The 16,378-nt window shown below is 47.4% G+C and overlaps 1 pseudogene; it reads right to left on the minus strand.

Moving 5' to 3' along the window:
• Positions 1-1,311: 1,311 nt before the first annotated feature.
• LOC101706582 (small ribosomal subunit protein uS2B pseudogene) lies at positions 1,312-4,888 on the minus strand (annotated as a pseudogene).
• Between the last annotated feature and the right edge of the window lie 11,490 nt (positions 4,889-16,378).

Consider the following 16,378-nt stretch of genomic DNA (forward strand, 5'->3'; position numbering starts at 1 on the left):
GAAGGACTTGGGAAATGCATTCATTAAATTCATGGTTACACCTCTGTTGACAAACATAATCATGCGTTATTTCACCTAAGGTTTCCTTAGTTTATTATAGTCATTATAATGCTTGTCAATAAGATAAAAACATGGAGGAATTATGTATGAATTGCTCATTCAGTCATTGCACAGCTGGGCCCTGCCTTAATCAATACTGTAACACAATGGCATTTCTTATCAAAGCATTGGATCTTCCTTAAGATTAAAGATTAATAGCCTTCAAATTAACAGTCCAAACAGGACTCACAAGTAATCTGCTAATGATTTTCTTTGTTTAGAGACATAGGTCCCAGTCACTTCTAATACATTCTCCCAGGTCTATATGTGGATATTTGTCCCTCATACAGTCCTGAGCGGACAGTGAACACAGAGGCCCTGCCCTTGAAGAGAGCACAGTCCACAAGAGGAGACCATACACAGCACTCTTATGAGTCAGGGGCCGGTGCTAGGTCACGCAGTGGGCCTGGGGTGGGGGCTTTGTTCGGCAAGGAGGAGTCACCTCACACATTTGAACCAATCCCTGAAGCACACCTCGGATTTTTTCAGACAAGGACTGGAGGCTTCCAGGGCAGTGGACAGGGTGCTCCAGGAAGAAGAAACGTCAGGAATAGAGGCACATTCACAGAAATACAGGTACCAGTGCGCGCTCATGTAGCAGATACACTCGTCTCCCAAGATCTGGCCCAGTCCGATGCTGTCTGAAAGATGTCATCGCATCCACCTGAGCCAGCCCACAGCTCACAGGCCCACTGTCCTCTCTTCTAACTGTTCTTTCTTCAGGAGGGCATCGAACATGTACCACTCCCTGCCTTTCCTCTCATCAGTGCCTGTTGTCTCCCTGTCACTCTGTCCTTATGTACTAAAATCTCACTGTGGTGCATTTCCCAGGAGGCCCCTTGTGAACCGAGCCAGAGCTTACTGGTGTTGATGAAGCTTGGATGTTTCCCCATGCAGAATTTTCCATCTGCCCCACTGGGGCCTTTGGCTGAATGATCAAGCTGGGGGTGCAGGGGAGTCTCCCCCGCATGGCAGACTGCTTACTCTGATGTAACTCCATCTCATATTGAGTGCTTTGCTGAGCAACAGCCCCAGCGGGCTTTCTTTCATCAATAAAGACAAGTCTTTATCGATTGCTTAAACTTAGAATTAAAAAAAAAATTTTAGAAACTGCTCCTTTATTTTCCATCAATCTCATTTCCATTTTGCTTAAATGTCTGCAGAACAGTATAAGACCACTCAGAGGTTGCTCCTACCCATTCAGTGGCCTGTGAAGTGGGGCTGCAGACCAGTCTGCAGTGGTCAGCTGGGCACTGAGGACACCTGTGTGTCTTCAGACCTGTCTGCGATCTCAGGTTGAATAACAGTGAACTTAGGAGCTGGTGTAGTCCATTAGACCTGAAATCCCTCCTTGGTCACAACCTTTTTAGCAGCATCCTGCTCTTCCTTTTCAATCTCTTCAAGATCTCTATGGAACTAGGTGTCAGTCATGCCCTCCTATGGGTGTTCTCGGGAGATGCCGCCACACAAGAACAGAGCTTCCCCAGCAGCATCCACACATAGACCCATGGAGCGAGTCCCCTTGTTGCACGGGATGTCAATGTCTGCATAGCACAGAAGAGAATCTATGCCACCCAGAGTGATGGTAGGCAGGATGACATAAGGTGCCTCTGGGAGAGGCTGGTGGTCAGCCCTGTAATCAGTGTCCACTGGAAGTGAGTCTCCCAGAAGGCTGCTTGGATCTGGCTAGTGAAGGTTCCAGGAGCAGCCAACAATAGGAATGGTTCCAGTGGCAGCAACAAACTTCAGCACAGCCAGAATTCCTGGAGGATATGATACTGACATCAGCAGGGTTTTCAGTAGCAACACTGGCACAAGCTGCCAGTGGGAGCTCCTCGAATGTCCTCTTCAGATTATGATGTATATGTCATCACTTTTCAGATAACATTTGTTTTTTGACCCAGGGTCTCCATATGTAGTCCAGGCTGGCCTTGAACTTGCAGCAATTCTCCTGCCTCAGCCTCCTGAGTCCTGGGATTACAGGTGTGCATAACCATGCCCAGCCACTTTTCCCTTTGTATATATACAGTTCTATATGGAAGTCAAGGTTGGTGCCACATTAAGTGGGTTCCTGCTGCACAGAGTTTGAGAATATTCTCCTCTTTTATTTGCAGGCCATCAAGGGCTCCAGATATGTGAAAGTTTCCCTTTAAATTACTATAGGAATCAAGAAAAACACCCTATGGACCTCTCCCTGGGTAGTACAGAAAAGGTAGATTTTAATTTTTTTCTTTTTTGGTGGTACTGGTGGTTGAACCCAGGGCCTTTTCACTGAACTACATCTCCAGCCTTTTCTATTTTTTGAGACAGGGCCTCACTAAATCACTATGTTGTCCAAGCTCAGCTCAAATTTGTGATCCTCCTGCCTCGGTCTCCCACAGTGCTGGGATTACAGGTGTGTGCCACCACGTCCAGTGCAGAATTTAAATTTCTAATTGAAGTATACAAACATTAAAATGCACATATGATTAGTGCAACCAGATTTTCCCTATGGAACACACCTGTGTAACCAGAACCCCAATCAAGAAAGAGAACATGGGCCAGGGATTTAGCTCAGTGGTTTTGCCACCTGCTGCGCAAGCGCAAGGACCCGAGTTTGATCCCTGGTACCAAAAAAAAGAAAGAGAACATGTCCAGCACCCCTTCCAGTCTTGTTCCCCGGCATCTCTACCTCCTCCGAGGTCAAGCACTGTCTTGGCTCGTATAACTGCATAGATCAGCTTTGTGTTTTATATGAATGGCATTACAAAGAACTGACTCTCTTAGCTCTTACTCTTGAACACATAGATTAGTCAGACTCCAAAGAGGAAAAGCAAAAGGGGGTTTGAAGGACAGGCTCTCATAAGACATAGGGACCTACAAATGCAAAATGAAATGACTCGGGTGCCTGGGGGTCTCCGTGGTCCCTGGAAGGGTGGAGAGGACAGGGGACCCAGTGGAAAGTACTGTGGCCCAGAAGTCAGGGACTTGTGCTCACATTTGATATCCAGCCACAGTTTATTATGCAACCTGGGAAAATCTCTCTGGACCTCAGCTGCATCCTTTTTAGGATTGGGGTGATTAATAGTTTTCTACCTTTTCACTGCCGGAGGCTCCTATTATTTATTCCCACCCCGCTGCTGCCATGAATGTCATGCTTTGAAAAATGCTGCCGACCTAACAGACTGCGTGTAAGTCATGATTCATTTCTTTCGCTATTTCTCGTTAACCAGAAGACTTACAGAGCAGACTCAGATCTGTGGCAGAGAGCAAACAGAGCCACCCAGGTTGCTAGGATTCCAGTCGAGAGCAGAGGCTCTTTATGGCTGAGTTAGCGGACTGCAGCCTCCTGTCAGGGAGCTGTTCAGAGCCTGGCACGCCTGGTGCGATACAGCAAGCAGCTCCTCCCGCACTTCATGCGGCCTCAGCCTAGGCCCCCACGAGACAGTCTCTAACGTTCCTTCCAGCTCTGGCAAGCCTCGCAGCTCGGGGTCACCTGGGATTGATCACAGAATTGTGGAGTGTGACCCCCATCCTCAACCTCAGCCCCTAACCCTACACCCCCTCTTTTCCCTAGCAGGCTCCCTACCCACAAGTCCTCTGGGGTGAGGGACACTCACAGTTTCAGGGGCTCTTTCTGGAACCTGGCCTGGCTGATGCCCAGGACCTGCCTCCTCCTGTGGGCCTGGCCACCTCCAAGAGCTTTTTGTTTTCTAACCCTGCTCCTACTTCGGTCCAGGACCTAGCATGGGGTGCGGTCTATTTGAGGACAGGACTTCTAGCCTCTGAACCTAGGGTACCTAGAGTGAGTCAGGATGCGCATAGAGATGGGAACAGGAAGAAAGGGAGTTTGGAGTGGGGAGATTTGGTCAGAAAGGACTTCTTGGAAAAAGGGACTCACATGTAAATGCGGAAGGCGAGGGGACAGCTCTATGGAATGAGGGTGTCCCAGGAGGGGGTGTTGCAGCTTGAACAGTCTCCATGCAACATTCTGGGCAATGTAAGGGTGTGGAGGGAACCTAAGAGTCACCTCTGGAGGAATGAAATAGCCAGATGAGGCAGGAGGAGGAAGGGAAACAGCATGCTATGAGTCTGCTGAGGACTTGGAACTTGGTAGCAAAACTCCTAGAAGACTTGGTTGGATATTTAGGCAAGCCTAGGGTGGACAAATGGGTGACCCATGAACAGCCCATCCTTCCTACCTAGGATCCAGTCTTCCTGTCTTGAAGGCAGTACTAGGCCTCTCACACAGTGAGGTATGAAGACTGCTGAGAGAAGCACCTTGGACTGAAGAAGTGCGTGTCAGAAGCCGGGTAGACTTCTCGAAAGAGCAGCAATTTCTGAAACATGTGACAGATGTGACAAATGGTCTAATTACAGGAAATAGTTTGATGCAGCTCTAGAAAAGCTGCAAGCCCTCAAATAGCTGTAAGCCCTGCCCTCATGGGCTGATATTCTAGTGAAGACGGCAGATCCTGGAAAGTAGAACATGACAAATATAAGGAGCTTGAGAAATTCAATGAAGAAGGTGGGATAGTGTCTGAAGTCAGCTAGGTCTGAATTGAGTTTTGATGGTAAATAGGAATTCTCTGAGGGGCAAAATGGGCACAAGCTCAGAGGCTGCAAGTCCTTGTCCTCTGGTTAAAGTCGTGATCTCTTCCTTAGAAACACACACACACACACACACACACACACACGCACACACACGCACACACCATGACCCTAGAGTGGCATCCCGAGCAAAGGCCATGAGGTCATGAAAAGTGGCAATGGCCATGGGCTTGGATCCACTGTACCGTGACAGCTCCATGACAGGGAAGAGGAGAGTACTCTAGGAACACCCAGAAGGGGCAGTTTTCCTGAAAGAAGAGTAGGTGGGTGTCAGGAGCAGGCCAGAGGCTGGAGAATGACTTTCAGGAGGAAGCAGCCACCTGCACGCTGCCTGGGGAAAGGAGAGGGCAGGATTGGCTGGGAGAAGCACAAGTAAGGCAGGTGTGGTCTGTGTGTAAGAGGGTGTGTGGAGCAGGGCTGAGGCCCATCCTGCAGGCATCAGGGAGGAGCCGGGGAGCCCGGAAATGGTCTTGTCAGAGGGAGACTGGGGGTACAGCTATTACTCAGCTGCAGCCTGGCCAATAGATGGGCCTGGAGAGAGGTTGCTACAGTCACAGGACAGACTCATTAGCTGAAAATTCACTATTTCCATCATTTCAAAGCATACAGTTCAGTGACCTTTAGTAAATTCACACTGTTGTGCACCCATTACATCTTAGCAAGGGAAACTGAGGCTTGAGTAAGAAGAAGGTCCACAGGGCCAGGGATTCCTGGATTCCTTAGACACACAACCCCAACAGAGCTGACCTTTTCTGAGGGGCCCACACCCTCCTACACTGGGGTCTGCTTAGAGGACTGCTGTGGAAATCTTGTATGCAGCCATCACCACCCAACATGTGAACTCGTGTGGCCCTAAGTTTCTCCTGCTCCACTCCATCCTCCTCCTCCCTCTCCCCACTGTAGGCTCCAAGTCCTGGTGTTACTAGGTTTGGAGTGCTGGAGTCTCCTTTTAGAGGTGGTTTCTAGGTTCTTTCTGTCCTGAACAAGCACATTTGTGCTAAACAAGCACAAATGGTAGCAAAGTTTTATTAAAGGTAGGAAAAGAAACTGGCTCTGCAGAGCAAATTTGGGACAAGTAAAAGTAGGAAAAAAGTACACCCTATAGCGTGAGGGTGGCCACCATGCAAGAGAGAACACAGTGGCAAAAACTCAATGTGGACTGTCCTTTTTTATCACCCGTGGCTCAGGCTGATGTCATCCTACTGAAAACCTGCTCAAGCTCTCAGAAGAAGTCCACACGCAGGGCTTCTATTCTGTGCATGTGTCCTTGGATTTTTGTAATTAACAGGTCATGCCTACTTCACCAGCCAGCTTTGCCAGACCCTAATCTCCTGTTTCAATGCCAAGCTTTCCTTCTCTGGTAGTTCTAGAACTCCCTCTCTACCTCCAGCTGCCCTCAAAGCACTCCTGCATGGTGGGCATCCAGCCTCTGCCCAGTTCAGAGGCCAACCTTTTACCACCTCAGTCAGGGCCTCCTTAGGCCATGCCCTAGAGCTCAGCTTTCCTGAAATGCCTGCACCTATCAAAGCTTCCACACTCCTCACTGGCTCAGCTCTGGTTCAACTTCTTTATCTTTGCCCACCTGTCCCTCAGTCCCACTCCCTTAGACCTGTATGCTCTACCACCATCTTCTCCTGGCCTCTAAATCCCAAAGGCTTCTCATCCCTCCTCATCTGCCACCCCTGCCTAGCTGCCCATTGCTCTCCAGGGCACTGTGAACTCAAGGAGCTGGCTGCCTTCCGTCCACCCTGGGCTGTGAGCCCTGCTAGACAACAGCCAGTCATTGTGCCCATCCTGGCCTCTCACCCAGCAGGCCCTCTCCACCGTCCCCATTCCCAGCCTCTCTGTTCTCTTCTGAAGCTACATCAGACATCTCTTGGCAGCTCCAGTGCCGCCTCACCCAGCCTCACACATCTGCTGCATTCACAAAAAAGCAAAAGGCCAAACCAGAAACCCTTCAACTTCCTGTCCTCCCACATACACATTTCACCACTGTGCACACCCACTTTTCCCTCTTCCTTGCTGGGACTAGCCTGTGGCCTGGGGCCTGGTTCCTCTTTCTTCCTTGGGCACAGAGCCCCATCTCGTGTCCCCTCTTGCCTCTCTCTCCAATCAGCATCCTTCGCTGGCTGCTCCTTTCATCACCAACGCTTCCTGTGCCCTTCACTTCTGCCTTGCTTCCCCTCACCCCAGTCTCGCCTTCTAGCCTCTGAAACTGAGGCACGTTAACCTGGGAAAGCCCAGAAGAGATCTCACACACCCCAGCCCACTCCTCTCCGAGAGCTGCTGGTCAGTATGGGAAGCAGGATCTGCTCATTCTGTGGTTCTTCCTTTCCCTCAAGTCCAATCCAACCACCCTTGAGGGTGCTCTTTCGTGTCTCCTGAATCCATCGTTATGCTTCTGTTTTGAGCCAGCCACTTAGCCTGCAGGTCCTGGAGTGTTATACATTCATGTATTTACTCAACAAGCATTTACTGCAGAGTCCACCCCATGTGGCGTTGACCTGACTCACATTCACAGTTCCAACTCAGGCAATTTCTTCACTTTGAACTTGACTTCTGTCATCCTAAACACCCGTCATCAATCTGGACTTCATCCTTCAATTCTACCTTGACTCTTAAGTGGCCTACAAGTTTGGCTACTTCTCCTCGTTGCCATCTCTGGCTTCTGTTGGCCTTGCCCAGACCTGTCAGTGGGGTCTGATGGTAGCAATTATAACAAGGAGTTGTGGTACTGATGAGGGATTGATGGTACCAGTGCTGGGGGTGGGGAAATCATGTGAGATGAGGCTGTAACGCTGTTAGAATTCCCTTAGAGCTGGGTGTGGTGGTGCATGCCTGTGATCTCAGTACTTGTGAAGCTGAGACAGGAGAATAGCCATGAGTTTAAGGCCAGCCTGGGCTACATAGTGAGTTCAAGGCCAGCCTGCACTACACAGCAAGACCCTGTCTCAAAAAGCCAAAAAAAAAAAAATATATATATATACACACACACACACACACACATGTATACATATAGTGCCAGATATTGAGGTAGGTGCTAGAGCACATCAGGAAGGAAAAAGTGTGTGGGCTCCTCTTGGAACTTACAGATTAGTAGGCCAGAAATCTATTATATAAATGTCATATTCTGAGGAAGACATGTGTCATCTAAATGTTATAGTCATCATCAAGACCAGCACTCCATGGGGTGGTTGATGGTACTACATGTAGGCTACACCCAAAATGCAGGGACTTGGTCCTCTCTGAGGAAGTGAGGGTCACGCTGAGATTGAAAGGAAACAAGAGAAGAGATTCAGGAGAAGGATCAGCACATACAAAGGCCCTGGAGTGAAGCAAAGGAAGTACACAGGACACAGACTCCAGTGTGAGCAAAGCCAGAACAACTCTGTCTTAGTTACTTTTTCTCATTGCTGAGATAAAATACCCAACACCCAAAGTTAAAGGAGGAAACGTTTATTTAGCTCACAGTTTATAGAGGTTTCAGTTCATAGTTGGCTGGCTCCATGGCAGAGTGGCATGGCAGAGGGACATTGCAGAGGAGAAACAGTTCATGGCAGGCAGAAGGCAGCAAAGCAGCAAAGTAGTGAAGAAGTAGCAAGTGACAATCAACAAGCAGCACCAAGCAGTCACCACGGCAGCCTCCTTTCCATCCCTTATATTTTATCTAGGCTGTACGCCCTTAGGGTGGGTAGCACTCACACCGGGGTGGGCCTTTCCATTATCCACACTCAGAACTCTGCCAAACCAATCAGTAGACTAATTTAGTAATCACACATCCTTGATCCCAAGATCACACACTTAATCCCAGCACCACACACTCTAGGTCCAGCCACCTCTGAAAAGCCCCATCTATGACCACATGAGGCTTAGGGGGACATCTAGACACAAGCTATAACAAACACTCATTTTCTTAACTGTAAAATTCACCATTCACACAAAATTTACCATTTCACCCATCCCAAAGTATACAGTTCAATGCCATTTAGTAAATGCACAATATTGTGCAGCCATTACTACCATCTGGTTCAGAACATTTCCTCACTGCAAAAGGAAGCCCTTTACCCATTTAGCACTCAACCTTCATTCCTCATTTCTCCCAGCCTCTGGCAAACATTCATTTATTTTATGTCTCTATGGATTTGCCCATTCTGGACATTTAATCTACATGGAATCATACAATACATGGCCTTTTATGTCTGGCTTCTTTATTTTAACATAATGTTTTCAAGGTTCATCCATGTTGAGCTCAGATCAATACTCCTTATTTGTTCATTTGTTTGAGACAGGGTCACACTTTGTACTTCAGGGTGGCCTTGAATTCACTATGTAGCCTAGGCTGGCATTGAACTCACAGTGATCTTCCTGCCTCAGCCTCCCAAGTGCTGGGATTACAGGCCTGTACCACCACACCTGGCTCACCCCTCCTTTTTTATAGCTGAATAACATTCCATTATATGCTTATAGCAGGTTCATGTTTGTTTATTTATTCATTAACTGATGAGTATTTGGGTTGTTTCTACCTTTTAACCATCAGGAGGAATGCTCCTGTGATCATGTGTGTAATATACTATTGTTTGAACACCAGATTTCAATTCTTTTGGATCTAAAGCTAGCAGTGGAAATGTGGGGTTATATGTTAACTCTGTGGTTATCTTTTTAAGACACAGCACTTTTAATTTCATTGCTTAAATTCAAGCAGTAGTAGTAAGACAGGAGTGAAGGTACCATCTGAGAGTAAACATTGTTATTTTTCATAATTTTTTATAATTTCTTTTCATCTCTTTTCCTTCTGACTGTTTAAAGTAGAAGACAACAGGCTGAGAGGGGCCATCTGAGAATCTGTCACATGCACTGACTATGTTGCTCCGTAGGGTAAGAACCACCAGGCCAGGGATCTTTGTTCCCTGATGTACCTCAAAGCCTAGAACAGGACTTGGCACATGGCTGGTGCTCAGTAACTGTTTGTTACACAGATACATAAATACGACAAACTGATTCAAGTGCCTAAAGTCCCCAGAACACAAGCATCCACCGACCAGGAGAGAGGATGGGCCAACATTGCAGCCACAGGTGCTGGTTAGATATGGTAAAGGACTTCCCAGAGCCGTGGAGCCCTCTCAGCCCACATTTTTTTTTTTTTGTTTTTTTTTTTTGGTACCGGGGATCGAACTTGGGTCCTTGCACTTGCATAGCAGACAGGGAAACCACTGAGCTAAATCCCCGGCAGCCCACATTTTTAACACTGGCCACACACAGGCACTTTTACATATATTTTTGCAGAAACTTGGAGAGCCTAGGTGGCTCTGGATTCCACAGCCAGGATGCTTAGGAGGTGTAGCTGGAACTCACCCCCAGGCGAGGACAGTGGTCCCTCCACCCCAAGGCCGGTGCTGAGCTCTGAGTAAGCTAAGGCACTCTCGGGACTGCTGTGTGGAACACACAGCTCCCCTTCCCCCCAGTAGAAAGAAGGATGGCAACAGAGCATGCAAATTGAGGTTGATACTGAATTGCAGCAAAATGAGCAGAGGATTAAGTGCCCTACCTGGACCTACCCTGGGAGAAATGAGGGCTGGGCTGGCCTTGTGAGAGTTGGCAGGCCTGTACCAGGTGGAAGCATGGCTGGCTGAGCAGGGGCAGGAGGCAGGGGGTGCCCACAGGCAGGAGACACCATGATCTGGCTGAGGTCTTCCTGCCTGGCCCTCACCTCTGCTTGGGCATCTGGCTTGTGCAGAGCGCCTCCAGGGCTTGGGGAACGCAGGTGGGGAGATTCAGAGGCAGGCTGAGACCTTGTCCCAGGTTAGGACTAGAACACACCCAAATACCTAGGATTCTGGGGGTCAGGAGGGGAAAGCTGGCTTGACTAAGTCCAGGAAGGCTTCCTGGAGGAGAATGAAAGGTTTGGGTCAGGTTGGGATCCCGGAAGATATGGGTTTGAATTATAGATTGGCTACTTCCTAGCTGGTTGACCTTGCGCAAACAGTTAATTCTACATTCTTTTGGTGCATCTACTCCATGCCAATCACATGTGCAGTATTAGGACAACAAAAGTGAATTAGATACGGCTCCTGTCCTGTCCTCGGGGATTAACCAGATCACCCAGCACAGCATGACCCGAACTGTGTGGAGCTGGGAGATGGTGTTGCAGGGTGGGGCAGAGGACGTGGCAGCCAGTGGGTGCCTTACAGCCTCCCATTCCCTCCCATAAACTGAGGTTTGTACCCCTTCACCAGATAACTTGGAGGACAGCTTGAGCTCAGTGCCTCACACTAAGGAAGGGCAGGGCAGGCCTCCGGCAGAGGCATGAAGCTGGCAGAGGCTGAGGCAGAAAGGCACAGCAGTGGCGTGTGTGTGTGTGTGTGTGTGTGTGTGTGTGTGTGTGTGTGTGTGTGGTGGCGGCGTTGGAGGAAGGGGAGCCAGCCAGACAGTCTGATTGGTCCTGCAGGTCAGCCCATCCCTAGAGCCCACAGATAGGGGAGGCAGCCAGGCAGTGAGGAGCCAGGGCAGCTCAGCTGAACCATTCTGAGTGGGGAGTCAAACAGGTTTGGGTGACCTTTGCACACACGGTCATGGGGCGTCATTAATTACCCACCCCTGTTTTGGTAATGACCCTGACATTCACAGCTCCCTTCTCTCCCCAGCCATCCTGGGCCAGCTGGCAAATCCCTTCCCTCCTGCCCTCAGCCCTGAGAGAATGAACTCCACAGGAACCTCGAGAGCTTGGAAGCAGAGTGGGGTACCTCATTAGCTACCAGGGCACCTTCAGCTCACTGGGGCCCCCCAGCCTGGTCAGCTTCCCCCTGATGTGATGGGAGAAATCAACTGACCACTACCTAAATTACTTTTTAATGAAATAGAATATAAAGCATCACACTTAGGAAATACTGCTTTGTGAAACGTTAGTTTATCTATCCAGCCATCTGTCTGAAGATGTTTATGGGTTAGGGTATTAAATGTATCTCTTACTGGTCAGGGATTTAGCTCAGTGGTTCTGCCGCCTGCCTCACAAGCGCAAGGTCCTGAGTTCAATCCCCGGTACCAAAAAAAACAACAACAACAAATAAATATATCTCTTACTGCAGGCCTCAATCAAAAAGTTTGAAAGCCACAGGCCTCGAGCTTAATTAGCTAGGAGAAGATACTGAGGGCACACTCTCCAGGCACATGTACTGGGGCTCAGAGATGAAGGGGATGGAAGTGGGATGCCCCAAGTCCGAGGTTCCATGGGCAATTTGGGGCCGTGGGAGGTTAGGTAAGGCACCATCTTCTTCATCACCGGTCACCATCCCCATGGGCAGGGGTAGACCGCAGGAAGTTGCCTTTGTGTCTCCCGAGGGGCCTGGATCTGTGACATTTCCTACTTGTACCTGGCCTCAGCTTTCAGGACCACCTGAGCTTCCAAGTGGGGTCTGGAGGAAGAAATCAGCCTAAATTTGGGAGAAAGGCTGAATTTTTCTATTCATAGTTCATCTCTGCCACTTCTAGCCTTATGGTCTTGGACAACGATTAGAATCTCTTCTTTGTGAAATGGTGCTAAGATTCATCACCAAAAGTTCTTGTGAGAAATTAGTTTGTAACTCAGATGTCCTTAAACCTTCAGTACGTAGGGGCACAGGGACATAAACAAAAACCCAGGGCAAAATATGGATGACTAACATTGTAAGATCATTACATGCTTATCTGTGTACCATGTACTTGGGAAAATGTTCCCTACTGTGTCCTTAAGAAAGTGTTACTCACGTTTACTTGTGACCTTGTCCCCTTCTCAGAAACAAAGGCTAAGACCCTAATTGCCTAGACCACCAATCAGTGAAACAGTGATTTTTTTTTTTTTTGGTACCAGGGATCAAACTTGGGTCCTTGTGCTTTTGAGGCAGGCGGTGGAACCACTGAGCTAAATCCCCAGCCTGAAACAGTGATTTTTAGAAACCAGCTGACTTGTACAAGTGTGAACACTTCTCATACTCAGCAGGCATCCTCAGGGGGACACCCCTTATCCTGTAGCACACTCTGCTGCCAGCATAGTCTCCCTTCTGCTTTCTCTGCATTTGCCACACTTTAGATAAACTTTTGCTTACCCCTATACCAGCCTTGACTCCCCCATTTCTCACTAAAAGCTCCACTTCTTCATTCTTTGATGAAGTGAGGGCAAGGACCCAAACAGAGGCAGAAGGCCACCCAGAAACTCCTTGCCTGATGTAACATTTGGTGCATTGACCAGGAACAAATCAAAGAAAAGACCACCAAAGACCCCCGACATGGTCCCTATACCCAGCCTAAACAAGAGTAAGCACAGGAGGACATTCTTCTGGGTGATAAAGAACTCGGGTTTCCAGGAAGATTGAATTCAGTCTCTGACCACCAAGGAGGAGACTTGGGCTTTACCCTCATATGGCTCAGTGATGCATCCACTTAGGAACACCTATGCCAAGAAGGGATCCTTCAGGGCCAGTTAGAGTCAGAGCCTGAGGATACTGGGATAGGGATCAGGAGTCCAGATGAATCTCCAGATATTCCTTTTTTTTTGGTACCAGGGATTGAAAGGTGGCAGAACCACTGAGGTAAATCCCCGGCCCCTCCAGATACTCTTTTTAAACCTTGAGCTATGACTCCTTTCCAGACTGTTGCTGTTTTATATCTTACAAAAGAAAAACTACAGATGATTTCTAAAACAGGCTGTCCATCTCAAAGTTGTCACTTTTACAAACATAATAAAGACAAGAGCTTTAACTGGTCACAGGAACACCACAGACTTTTGGTAACAACAAAGAAATTAGATTGATTAACCTTTTCTGTCGTTTAAAAAAAAAACTACCACTAGAAAATATAAAGCCCTGGCAAGGTGGTTTCTGTTCCCCTTAGATTATTATATGAGTTTGAAAAAATATTGAAACAGCCCTAATGGGAGCTGCTTTACTGTCCCTACTGTTGATACTATGTGGCTTGGGATTCCAACACTCCAAGTTAACTATAGCCTTTCCAACAGAGAAAAAAATCTTAACTCTCCAGCAATTAACCATACTGTCCTTCCTTAACCCTCCTAAAGGGACCCTACTAAAAATGTTTTGCCTATCAGCAATGACTTAAGCGTGTCAGAGCCATATACACTTTAGGGCAACATTTCTTTCAGATTGTTTCTAACCTCTTTCTCTCACACACACAGATTGTTCTTAGGAGAGGGTTTCCCGTGGCTACTTGTTCCTTCTCTCAAGCCACCACGATGAAAAAAATTGATTGTTTTCATTCTTCACACCCACTTATTGTAGACGGGAAAATTAGCTCCTTTTGATTTCATTTGTCACCTATTTTGCCATACATTGGCAATCTCAGATGCTTTGTATAAGGACATTAAAGTCTGTTTGGGTCATAGGAAGACAATGTCAGAGAAACCTTTCACTCACTTCATCTATGAATGTTTTTACAAACCCGCCCTCTTAAAATATCATTAGAGGCCCAACCATCCAAGGCCTGATTTGAAGACCTACTTCACCTCGTACCTCCCAATTCTCCCCTAAGACCCTCAAGAGCCTCCATGACTTGGCAATGATGGCCCTAATAGGACCCATACAAAATCACATACCTTTAAAGAGTAGAGACAAGTATATCCTAAATATTGCTTAGAATGTACTTTAAAAATCATTCATTGTTCATCTGAAGTTCAGATGGACCTAGACATCCTGTATTTTATCTGGAAACTCTACATAGAAATCACATTGCCCATGCTCCCGAGGGGCCCGGGCACCCAGCTCCCACCTCTCCTGCCAGCTTGCTGCCTGCAGCTGTGTCCTCACTCTGTTCACTCTGTCCCTACTGTGGCTCTGCCCTGCCTTTCTCCCTCAGTCCCCAAAATGCCGGCCTCGTAAGCTGTGGTTTATGACCAACCTTGCGGGGAGAATGGAGGACATGTGCATCTCATGATCAGAGATCATGTCAGCTGTCAGAGAGAACCAGCGCCCCAGAGGCATCCTCCCAACCCCCCTTTTCCAGGGTACCAGCAAAGAACACCTTAATTCATGTATTTTTTATTCAGGGACACTTGGTTCTCTTTCTCACTCATTTTCTATCTCAGTTATTTTGAGAAGTGAGGCTGGAACTCACTTTCACAATCAAAAATGTCCCCTTGACGCCAAACGACTGGGATTCCAATTCTCATTTACTGTGTGACCTCAGGAAAATTACCTAACTTTTTTCTGTCTCATTTTCCTCATCTTTAAAAACTGGGATGATAACTTTTAGGTGTACAGGGTGACTATGAGGATTTTTTTTTTTGGTGGTGGTACTGGGGATTGAACCCAGGGCCTTCACATTGAGCTAGATTCCCAGCTTTTATTTTTAACATTATTTTTTTATTTTGAGATAAGATCTCCCTAAGTCACCCAAGGCAGGCTGAAACTTGCAACCCTTCTGCCTTAGCCTCTCAAAGTGCTAGGGCTGCAGGCACAGGCCTCCACATCCAGCTGACTCCGAGGATCTGAAAGCCCTAATATGTGCAAGAATGAGGCAGGAAGATCGGAAGTTTGAGCCCAGCATGGGCAATACAGCAACTTAGGGAGACCTTGTCTCAAAATTTAAAATATTAAAAACGTCTGAGGAAGTAGCTCAATGGGAAGACCCAAGGATCAATCCCCAGCACTAAAAAAAACAACAACAAAACGCCTAGAACAGTGCACACAGTGGCCCTAAGCACATGTTTAGTATGATAGCTGTCACGTTGTGTAAGTCCTGAGCTGCCCAACGTTTTCTCTCATTGTAACTTCTCTTGCTGTTGTGGCACCCACAGCTGGGAATGGTTGTCATTTCCTGTACAAGCCTCAGCTTAGTGCCAAGCGCCTTCTCTTTCCTATATAGGTTCAGTTTAATTGCCATTGGAAATGTCTTCAGAAAGGTTACACTGTGGTTTAGCATTTACTCAAAGCTATTGTGTACCCAGAAAGGTTCGTAAACAGAGGAGCCCCGCAAGAATTTGATATTAGTGAAGGAAATAGTTGACATTAAAGAATGACAACAATTCTTTATTTTCTTGCAAAACAACAGCCAAGTGTTTATGGGACCTAAGAAAGGAAGACTCAAAGAGATAAAATTGTGTGGTGCTGTTTCATTACTGAGAAAAGAGCAAAATGATCACTGGTCACACACAAAGAAAGAAAACCCCTGCAGAAACGCTTACAGAATGAGTATCTGGAGCTTGGAAAGGAATTCTAGAAAGAACAGCATTATTTTAAGAAATGGTGAATCACCAACGCTCCAGATAGCACAGAAGTCTGTGTAGTTAAACATCTGAGTCAAAAAGGGGTTCAGGAGAGTGGGATTCTGAATGTGATGAAACTTTGGGACTATTTTGGTCAATTTCTTTGGCCTATGACTTCATTTTTATGCATATGAGTAGTTTTGACTTGAAAAACTGATATCTAAGTAAATCAATAAATCTTTTAAAATGCTGACTGGTAAGAAAGCCCACTGGGCATGGTGGCATAGCCAGGAGTGGTGGCGCACGCGTGTAATCCCAGCACTTGGGAGGCTAAGGCAGGAGGATCGCCATGAGTTTGAGGCCAGCCTGGGCTGCACTGTGAGTTCAAGGCCAGCTCGACCTACATAGCGAGACCCTGTCTCAAAAAAAAAAAAGAGAGAGGGCCGGGGATTTAGCTCAGTGGTTTCGCCGCCTGCTGCGCAAGTGCAAGGACCCGAGTTC

This window comes from Heterocephalus glaber, unplaced genomic scaffold (genome assembly GCF_053883595.1).
Source record: "Heterocephalus glaber isolate CG9 unplaced genomic scaffold, H.glaber_assembly_v1.0 deba00001733, whole genome shotgun sequence".
Classification (NCBI taxonomy): domain Eukaryota; kingdom Metazoa; phylum Chordata; class Mammalia; order Rodentia; family Bathyergidae; genus Heterocephalus; species Heterocephalus glaber.